The 9,723-nt window shown below is 44.0% G+C and overlaps 1 long non-coding RNA gene across 1 annotated transcript; it reads left to right on the top strand.

Moving 5' to 3' along the window:
- The first annotated feature begins 2,949 nt into the window (after positions 1–2,949).
- On the top strand, positions 2,950–9,523 carry LOC144753726 (uncharacterized). The gene is made up of 3 exons (XR_013594499.1): positions 2,950–3,081; positions 3,760–3,815; positions 9,465–9,523. It is a non-coding gene; the product is annotated as an uncharacterized LOC144753726 (long non-coding RNA).
- Positions 9,524–9,723: the final 200 nt, after the last annotated feature.

The following is a 9,723-nucleotide window of genomic DNA, read 5'->3' as shown; positions in this document are numbered from 1 at the left end:
CCCACTCAGCACATGCTGCAGATATGGAGACTTGCTAACTCCCGCTTGGGTTGGTCAAACAGGCTCACCAAAATGATGCCGCTCTGGTATTCACAAAAGCTGGGTATGCTCTGTCACCATTCAGGGTTCGACAAATGGGACATGATTGGTGTCTCGTGGTGGGAGATCTGATTAAGAAAGGTAGGATTCTTCTGTTTGAAGAGCTACAGAAAGCTTATCAATTGGCGCCTGGTGAAGCCTTCCGATATTTGCAAATTAGACATGCTTTGATGGCGGCATTTCCTAACTATGTAGATATACCGGAGTCCTCTCCCTTGGAAGATCGGTTATTAGATGGACAGCTGCACACCAAGGCGATCTCCCTCACATATAGGAAGCTTAACAATAATATGCCAGACTCCTTCGTACAGCTTAAGAAGAAATGGGAAAGAGACCTAGGGGAGATTGAAGATGAGGATTGGAGGCAAGCGTTGATGTCTCCCAGAGAGGCTGCCATTACACTTAGGTACAGCCTTATTCAGCTCCGTATCTTGCATCGCTCATACCTGACTGGGATTACCCTAGCAAAGATTGGGTCTAGGCTAGACGAATTGTGCTTTAAGGGATGTAAGCTGTCAGCTAGCTTTTATCATATGATCTGGGAATGCCCGTTGGTACAAAGCCGATGGGATAGAATTGCAACACATATGCAATCTGCCCTGGAAAAGACAATTACCCTGACGCCACGACTGGGCCTGCCAAACATATGGGAGGTGACAGACCTTACGGAGACGGAACAACAATTTGCAACGCTGGGCTTCACATTATTTAAGAGAGAAATTGCTAGGTGATGGGGGGGAGTAAGGCCGCCCGGAGTAGCAGTATGGAGGGGGGAGCTAGAGAAGTGTATGATAGCTGAGAAAGAAGTATTTATTGCACGAGGGTGCCTCAAGAAATGGGACAGGAAGTCGTCCAAATGGAACCTGTACAGAGGAGAGCTATGTGTATCCCCAATGGTAGAATTAGAATTGCTGAGAAATAGAGATGGAGAGCAGAATATGTAAATGTATATGTTGCTTGAATCTAATGGCTAATGTAATGCTAAATATGCCTTGTAATATGGGATTTATTGCACAATCGTAAATGGTCTGTCACTTTTTCAATAAAAATATATATTTTTTTAAATAAAAAAAAAATCATTACAATGTGTTTAAAAGCATTAGTCAGACATTTTGTGCTGCCTTGCTCCCATCGCAATCAATGAAAGTGTAACAGATATATATTAATATTTAGATTACATTTCCCTTCTGGAACAAGATTGTCTTCGTGTATAAACAAGTACAAAGTGGTGTTATATTAATACTTACATTTAAATAAAAGTTCCCCTCTAAAAATAAGGTAGCCATCAAATAAGAACGAGTGCAAAGTAACGCTAAGGTGCGTACATATTTGTAGGCCAGTGCACAATGAAAAAAATGTTATGTTGCTGAGGGGCTTAGGGCTGTATTGTCCAAAAGTTCGTCCATAAATTGGTGAGTGGCTGAATAGGAGAGCTGGATCTAATTAGCTTGTTCCGTGTTGTACTGCTCAATTTTAGTGTGGGGTTCAGAGATACAGTGATCGGTAACAGGACGTTGATATCACATCTTTTCCTCAGCCTCACAGCTTGGTGTTACGTATTCCTTAAGTAGGGTTGCACTGGTATTAAAGGACAGTCTTTCGGTATAAAACAAGTGTTCTGTGTTGCACGTGGAGTAACTCTTGGTTGGGGGAAGAGTCAGCCTGACGTTTCCAATTGACTTTGTGAGGTAATACGATGTTGTAAAACTAAAATAGGAGTTGTCAAGTCACCAGATCAGAGGACAAAAATGCGACAAAGGCTACTTTAATAATGTACTGTTGTTATGTCCACCAGTGACTGTTTCTTCATTTTGCACAGAACCTGAATTTTTCGAGTGACCAGTGGCTGCTTGAACTTACGATATACAAGATGAACAAAGATCATGAAACGAATATTTAGGGCTGTGTTCTCCAGGTTCAGTGCCGCAATGATGCCCTGCATGCTGGAACGCACTCCCAGTTTTTTCCACTCAGGCCTCAGTTTTGATCTATGCATGCTCATCAGTGCTGGGCAGATGCATACGACGTGCTCCAAATATTCGGCTAATTCCCCGTAACCCCTATACGCGAGCTCATCTGATGGGCGCTGCCAGGGAAGTGTCAAGTTTTACTCCCGTTTCTGCAGGAACATCATGCAAATGATGAAAGGTCCTCAACCTCTCCTGGTCACCTATTGTACCCAACCGAGTCAAAGTACCAATAGTAATCCAGAGAAGAAAGTAGAAAACAAGGAGGAAAACAAAAGGTCCAATGTCGCATCCCACTCTGGGACAGAACCAGTCAGCCAAGAGAAATCTCTGTTTAGAGAAAGGATAGCAAAAGAGGTAAGTATTCAGGGTATTTCTAATCCTACAATAAAGTCTTTTCAATGCGTGTTTATATGTTTCTGAATAATTCCCTTCTTCCAAGTATTCTGGTGACCGGTGTAAGCGAAAGGGTGTTTATGTCTAGAAAGGAAAAAGGTGTAAGAAATAAAGTGTTCTGAATTGAAGAGTAATGAATAAGAAAAATGTAGAAGAAAAACTGTACAGAAACCCACCTTAAAACATGTAATGACTGACTAAAGTTGTTCCAACATAAGGTTCTCTGTGACCTATTTCATGCTGCACTGTATAACATCCACCTTAGCTTCAGGTAGACCTAACAATATTCCTTATTTTTTCAGGAAACAACAGGACTATTAAAGATAATCAGCAGCAAGTGCAGACCTCCATAAACTCGGAGCCCATGTCAGATAAGAAATTATTAAATTATAGTTAGTAAAGTCAGCGCAAAAGCGCTGTTACCGTAAATGAATTATGCAGCTTTTTCTCTGTTTCTCTTTTTGTTTCTGGTATAAACTCCCCAGGGGACTGGAGCTTACAGCCGGCGTAATAGGGACCCAGAGTTGATACGAGAAGCCAAGAAAACGAACTTCAGTCCAGGAAACACCGACTCGACGAAAGGATGCTGACACAGACGGACGACGACCCGGAAGTGCAGGTAAGTGACCCGGAAGCGGATTATTCTTTCCTGAAGCAGGAACGCAAAGCGTCTCCTCTCGGGATCAGAGACTATTTGAGCTCCCTGGCCGGTTCTTTCGCATGCACGCTAGCCGGAGCCGGACATTTTTGTAGTTCTCTGGTAGAGAGAGACTGGCAAGCATGACAGTACACCCCCTCTATAGTTATCCCCCCCCGGTCTGGGTTTATCAGGATTTCTTCTGTGAAACAGACATAGTAGACGAGGGGCATGCCATACCATATCCTTTCTAATGTACCAGATACTGGAGTTTACGCCTCTCCCTTCTTGAGTCAATAATAGCCTCGACTTCGTATTCAGGTTCATTGTCTACTATCACAGGGGCTGGAGTGTCAGGAATACGCATGCCTGGTTCTGCAGGTTTCAGAAGAGAGGCGTGAAACACTGGATGTATTTTTAATGCAGCTGGGAGGTCTAATTTCATAACAACAGGATGTATAATCTTACATATCTTTTAAGGCCAATATACAGAGGTTTGAATTCAGAAAACCCCTTGAGGGCAAGATTCTTAGTAGACAGCCACACTTCGTTCCCTTGGGTATACATAGGCACCACATGTCTATGGAAATCCGCCTTTCCTTTGTAACTTGCCATAGCCTTTTCTAAGTTAACTGTTGCTGTCCTTTGTATTTCTTGTAGGTTCTTTACAAAGTCAAGAGCTGCAGGAACATGAAGAAGAAAGCGGGGATAACATGGTTAGTGGGTGAAAACCATAATTACAATATAATGGAGAGTAAGCAGTAGAGGAGTGGCAACTATTGTTGTAAGAAAATTCAGCTTCCCCTACAAACATGTCCCAGTCTGATGAGGAATGTAACAACTGACTTTAAATATTCTGCTCAAAACACTGATTTACTCTCTTGGTTTGGCCATCCGTCTGAGGGTGATGGCTAGAGGAGAATCTTACATCTATTTGCAATAAGGCACCCATCCCTCTCCAGAAATTGGAAATAAATTGAGCTCCCCGATCAGATACAATAACAGAGGGAAGACCATGTATACGTAAAATGTGTTGAACAAATAGAGAAGCCAACATCTTGGATGTGGGATTGCCTTCAGCGGGATAAAGTGGGCCATCTTGTTTAAAAATTGACCACGACAAGGAGAGTAGTTTTTCCCTGAGTGGTCTTCGGTAAGTCCACAATAAAGTCTATAGACACTGTATGCCAGGGGCTAGGTGGAGTGGGCACCTGCATTAATAATCCTGCAGGGCCCTGATGAGAACCTTTCCTTTGTGCACACACACGGCACGTTTGAATGTTTTTTTAGGCATCACTCCCTATACTGGGCCACCAAAGTTTTTTTTTTAGTAGTTCCATAGTTTTCTTATACCCAGGATGTCCAGAAAGAAGATGGGTGTGACACCATCTAATACTTGTTGCTGGATACTATAGGTAGGAAGCACCAATCCTCCTTGGACGTAAAACAAATCCTGAATTTTAGTGACATCATGAGTTCGAACTACCTCCTCCATTTCAACAGATCCTTGCGCTTCTTTAACTGTTTTTAGGAACTCTGCTTCAGAACAAATAGCACCTATTATATGCTCCCTAGCTATTATAGGAGGGGGCTCACTCTGAGGTTCTTCAAGTTATTAACCTAAACGGGACAGGGCGTCTGCTTTCTTGTTTTTCTTTCTTGCCTGGAATTGTATAATGAAATTGTAATCACTGAAGAACTGCGTCCAACCCAGTTGTCGCATAGACAAAGCTCTTGCGGATTTTAGAGACTGCAAATTACGGTGATCTGTAAGGACTGTTATTCTATGGTTGACTCCTAAAAGACACTGCCTTCACTCCTCAAACACCCTTTTGATAGCTAACCGTTCTTTGTCTCCTATAGCAGGTGTTAATTTGTATGAATAATATGCTACAGGATGAAGCCAGCCTGTACTTGGGTCTGCCTGAGAAACAACCCCTCCTACTGCCATTTGTGAGGCATCAGCCTCAACCGCGAAAGTCCAAGAAGGATCGGGATGTCTTATTATGGGTGCTTGTGTGAATGCTCCCTTCAATTTACAAAAAGCTTCCTCTGTAGCAGGGTCCACAGAAACATAACCCCTTTTTTCAGAAGTTTGGTAATGGGGGAGGCTAAGTCAGAAAGTCACTAATAAAATCCTAGGCGCCTCCCAGTCTGGATTCCGCAGCAACCACAGCACCGAGATCACCCTGCTCGCCGTCACTGATGACATCTGCATGCTACTCGACCAGGGAAACACTGCAGCCCTCATCCTTTTAGACCTCTCCGCAGCCTTCAACACATCTCACACCGCACGCTCGCAGCCAGACTTCTTGACGCAGGAATTCAAGGAGCCGCCTTCAACTGGATCCGATCCTTTCTCTCCGGCAGAACCCAGAGGGTCAGACTCTTCCCCCTTCCTCTCCCAACCCACAGAGATCAACTGTGGAGTACCCCAAGGACCATCGCTCAGTCCTACGCTCTTAAACATCTACATGGCCCCCCTTGCTGCCATCGTCAGACAGCATGGGCTCAGCATAGTATCCTACGCCGACGACACCCATCTCATCCTCTCTCTCACAAAGAATCCCGAGAACACTATGATCTGCTTCCAGGAAGGAATGAAAGACATTGCAGCCTGGATGAAGGACGGCTGCCTGAAGCTCAACTTCAAGAAAACCTAGGTCCTCATCCTCGGACCTTCCACCTCTGCCTGGGACAACACCTGGTGGCTCCCCGCCCATGGAAGTCCACCCACCCCTACAGACCACGGCAAAACCTCGGCATCATCCTCGACTCCTCCCTCTCCATGACCCGCCAGAACAACGCAGTCGCTTCCACCAGTTTCAACCGCCTGCGCATCCTTCGCAAGACCTTCAAATGGATCCCCCCCGAATGCAGAAAGGCCGTCACCCACGCACTCATAACCAGCAGACTGGACTATGGAAGCACCCACTACGCCGGAATCAACAGAACTCTCCTACACAAACTCCAAACCATCCAGAACTCCGCAGCCAGACTCGTCCTCTGGACTCTGCGTCACAAACACATGACCCAACACCTACTTGACCTCCACTGGCTCTCCATCGACAAGAGGGTTACTTTCAAACTCTTTACCCACGCCTACAAATCCCTCAACAACATCAGACCTGAATACTTCAACGAGAGAGTCTCCTTCCACATACCCAGGTAACCTCCGCTCCCCAGACCTCGCCCTGGCAGAGATCCCCCGCATCTGCAGAAACAAAGAAGGTGGAAGAGCCTTTTCCTACATCGCAGCCAAGACCTTGATCGAGCTCCCAGTGAACATCAGATGCTCTCCAACCCTGCATACCTTCAGGAAGGACCTCAAGACCTGGCTTTTCGACTGACCCAGAGATACACCCCCCCACCCCCTCCCCCAGCGCCTTGAGACCCTAACGGGTGAGTAGTGCGCTTTATAAACCCCTGATTGATTGATTGAATAAAATGCCTGTAAATATTGGCAAAACCAAGAAAACTCTGAATGTCTCTAACATTCTTTGGTGCTTGCCAACGTGTGATGGCTTCTACTTTCTGTGGGTCCATACTGATTCCTTGAGGGGACACAATGAACCCAAGGAAGCATACATGAAAGGTATGGAATTTACATTCCTCTAGCTTGCAGTATAAATGATTGTCTCACAGACGCTCAAAGACCCTCCTAACATGGATTTAATGCTCTTGTATCGACGAAGAATAAATCAAAATATAAGCAATAACAAAGAGGTCCAACATATCCTTTAGTACTTTGTTAATAAAAAAACTGAAAAGCTGATGGGGCATTACATAATCCGAATGGCATTACTAAATATTAGTTTAGGCTAAACTTGGTACAGAAAGCCGTCTTCCACTCATCCCCCTCCTTGATACTCAGTAAATGGTAAGCTCCTCGCAATCCAACTTGGTGAAAATGTTGTCATTATTTTTTTGATCAAGGAGAGAGGATATCAGTGGTAGAGAGTACTAGTTTTTATTTGTAACATACTTGAGTGCTCTATAGTCTATACAACACCTAAGACCCCCTTCTTGTTTAGATATAAAAATGAGAGATGCTGAGGCCGGTGATCTGGAAGGGCGAATAAAAGCAATCGTAAGCATTTCGTCCAAGTAATCTCGCTGATACACTTTCTCTTTCTCTGTCAAAGCGTAGATCCTTCTGCAGGGTATGCGGGCACCAGGCAACAAATCAGTTCTGCTGTCATAGAGTCTATGGGTGGAAGGCTGGTGGTCTTTTCTGTATCAAAAACCTCTTTCAGGTTGTGATAAATGACGCGCAAATCGGAGACTTTGGAACTGGTGATTCCAGCTACCTTCCCTGGGTTGTTCGTATTGTGAAAAACATGTTCTTTACAATTATCAGGACTAAAAGATAATGTCATCTCTTTCCAATTAATAAGGGAACGGTGCTGGCACGACTAAGGCAGCCCTAATAAGGCAGGAAATTGAGGAGACTGAAAAAGATCAAATGCAATAGTCTCTTGATGTTTCTCCTCAATAACCAATATTAAGTCACTAGTAGCATGTGTAATTGGACCAGACTTAAGATTACTGCCATCTTGGTTGTTACTTCATGCCAAGAGGTTTGGACACCAGAGGAATGCTCTTACTATGTGCCCAACGTAAGTCTATAAAATTACCAGTGGCACCGGAATCCACCATTATTTGAATAGCCATAACCTGTTGTACCCATATCAGGCGAGAGGATAGGAAGACATGGCGTGGGGAAGACAAAACTGCTTCTGTCTGCGAGACATTTAACCCTGAACTATCCAAAGTCTTTGTCTCATGAGACTTCAGGCTCACTAGTTTTCCGGAGGTTTTTTCTGCTTTGGCTTCACAGCGTATTCCCTAAGGATATGGCCCTGCTTTCCTCAATATAAACACAATTTTTTGTCACGCCTTCTCTGCCTTTCTTCTTCACTGAGGGCCCCCCTACTGCCACCAATCTACATAGGTTCTGGTTCTTCAATTGGTTTTTCTAGATCAGGTTTTTCCTTTTATAGATAAAGACGCAGCCTTCTGACCACCCTCTATCTCTTTTTTTTTTACTGATTCTGTGATCTAATTTTACCACCAGTTCCATAAGGGCAGTGCAAGACTCAGGAGGATCGACCACTTGTGCTAAGAGATCTTTTAAGTCATCTCTCAACCCTCGGTAGAACAGGACACTGCATTTTTCTTCATGCCACCCAGCCTCTGCTACCAATCTATTAAAGGTAGTGATGTGGGTTGTTAAGTCCTTTGTCCCCTGTTTCAGGTTTAAGAGCTCGGTATCTACTGACTGCTTGAAGGAATGCCTGTCGAACAGCTTCCTAAGTTCTCCCTTGAAAGCAGCGTAATTATGCTGCAATGGGTAATTTCTTATCATGAGTGGTATGGACCAATTGGCTGCAGATCCCCCAAACATGATATGACAAATGCTACCGTAGCTTGGTAATTTAGAAAGCATGCAGCTTTACACATAAAGTGGAGCTGTCACTGACTAATAAAAGCAGCCAACTTGGTAGGATCCCCCATAAAATGTTTGGGAGGGGCCACTGGAATGGACTAAGGTGTAGTTACTTGTATAACAGGGACATTAGTACCGGGAGGCTGAGAGGAAGGTGGAAACTGGACCCCTGTGCCACCTGCCATCTTACCCAAACTAGATTCAGTCTTCATGCCCTGTTGGAGGGAATCCACTTGTGCAAACAAGGCTTGGGTATCTTTCTGAAGGCTACCCAACATGTGGGCTAAGTCTGTTAGCGTAACCTGACTCATTTCCATGATGTTCGGGCGAAAATTAGATTTTTTGGGTTTTGCGTTCTGTCAGGTTTTACTCACGTTTCCGCAGGAATGTCATGCAAATGATGAAAGGTCCTCAACCTCTCCTGGTCAACTATTGTACCCAACTGAGTCAAAGTACCAATAATAACCCAGGGAAGAATGTAGAAAACAAGGAGGAAAACAAAAGGTCCCACATCACACCCCTTTCTGGAACAGAACCAGTCAGCCAAGAGAAATCTCTGTTAAGAGAAAGGATAGAAAAAGAGGTAAGTATGCAGGATATTTCTAATTCTACAATTAAGTCTTTTCTATGCATGTTTATATCTACCTGATAATTCCCTTATTTCATGTATTCTGGTGACCGGTGTAAGCGAAAGGGTGTTTATGTCTAGAACGGAAAAGGTATAAGAAATAAATAAAGTGTTCAGAGCCTATTTAATAAGAAAAATGTAGATTAAAAACTGTATAGAAACCCTCCTAAAACATGTAATGACTGCCTAGAGTTGTTCCAACATAAGGTCTCTGTGACGCTATTTCATGCACTGTATAACATCCACCTTAGCTTCTGGTAGACCTACAAATATTCCTTATGTTTTTAGGAATCTACAGGACTATTAAAGATAATCAGCAGCAAGAGCAGACCTCCATAAACTCGGGCCCATGTTAGAGAAGTAAAGAAATTATCCAAATTATAGTCAGCAAAGTCAGCACAAAAGCACTGTTACCATAAATGAATTATGCAGCCTTTTCTCTGTTTTGTCTTTTTGTGTCAGGTATAAACACCCCAGGGGACTGGCGTCTACAGCAGGCGTAACAGGGACCCAGAGTTGATACGAGAAGCCGGGAAAAGGAACGCCG

This window comes from Lissotriton helveticus, chromosome 5_1, assembly GCF_964261635.1.
Source record: "Lissotriton helveticus chromosome 5_1, aLisHel1.1, whole genome shotgun sequence".
NCBI classification, from domain to species: Eukaryota; Metazoa; Chordata; class Amphibia; order Caudata; family Salamandridae; genus Lissotriton; species Lissotriton helveticus.
The sequence above is the reverse complement of the archived record's forward strand: the minus strand, read 5'-3'. Positions and strand labels throughout refer to the sequence as shown.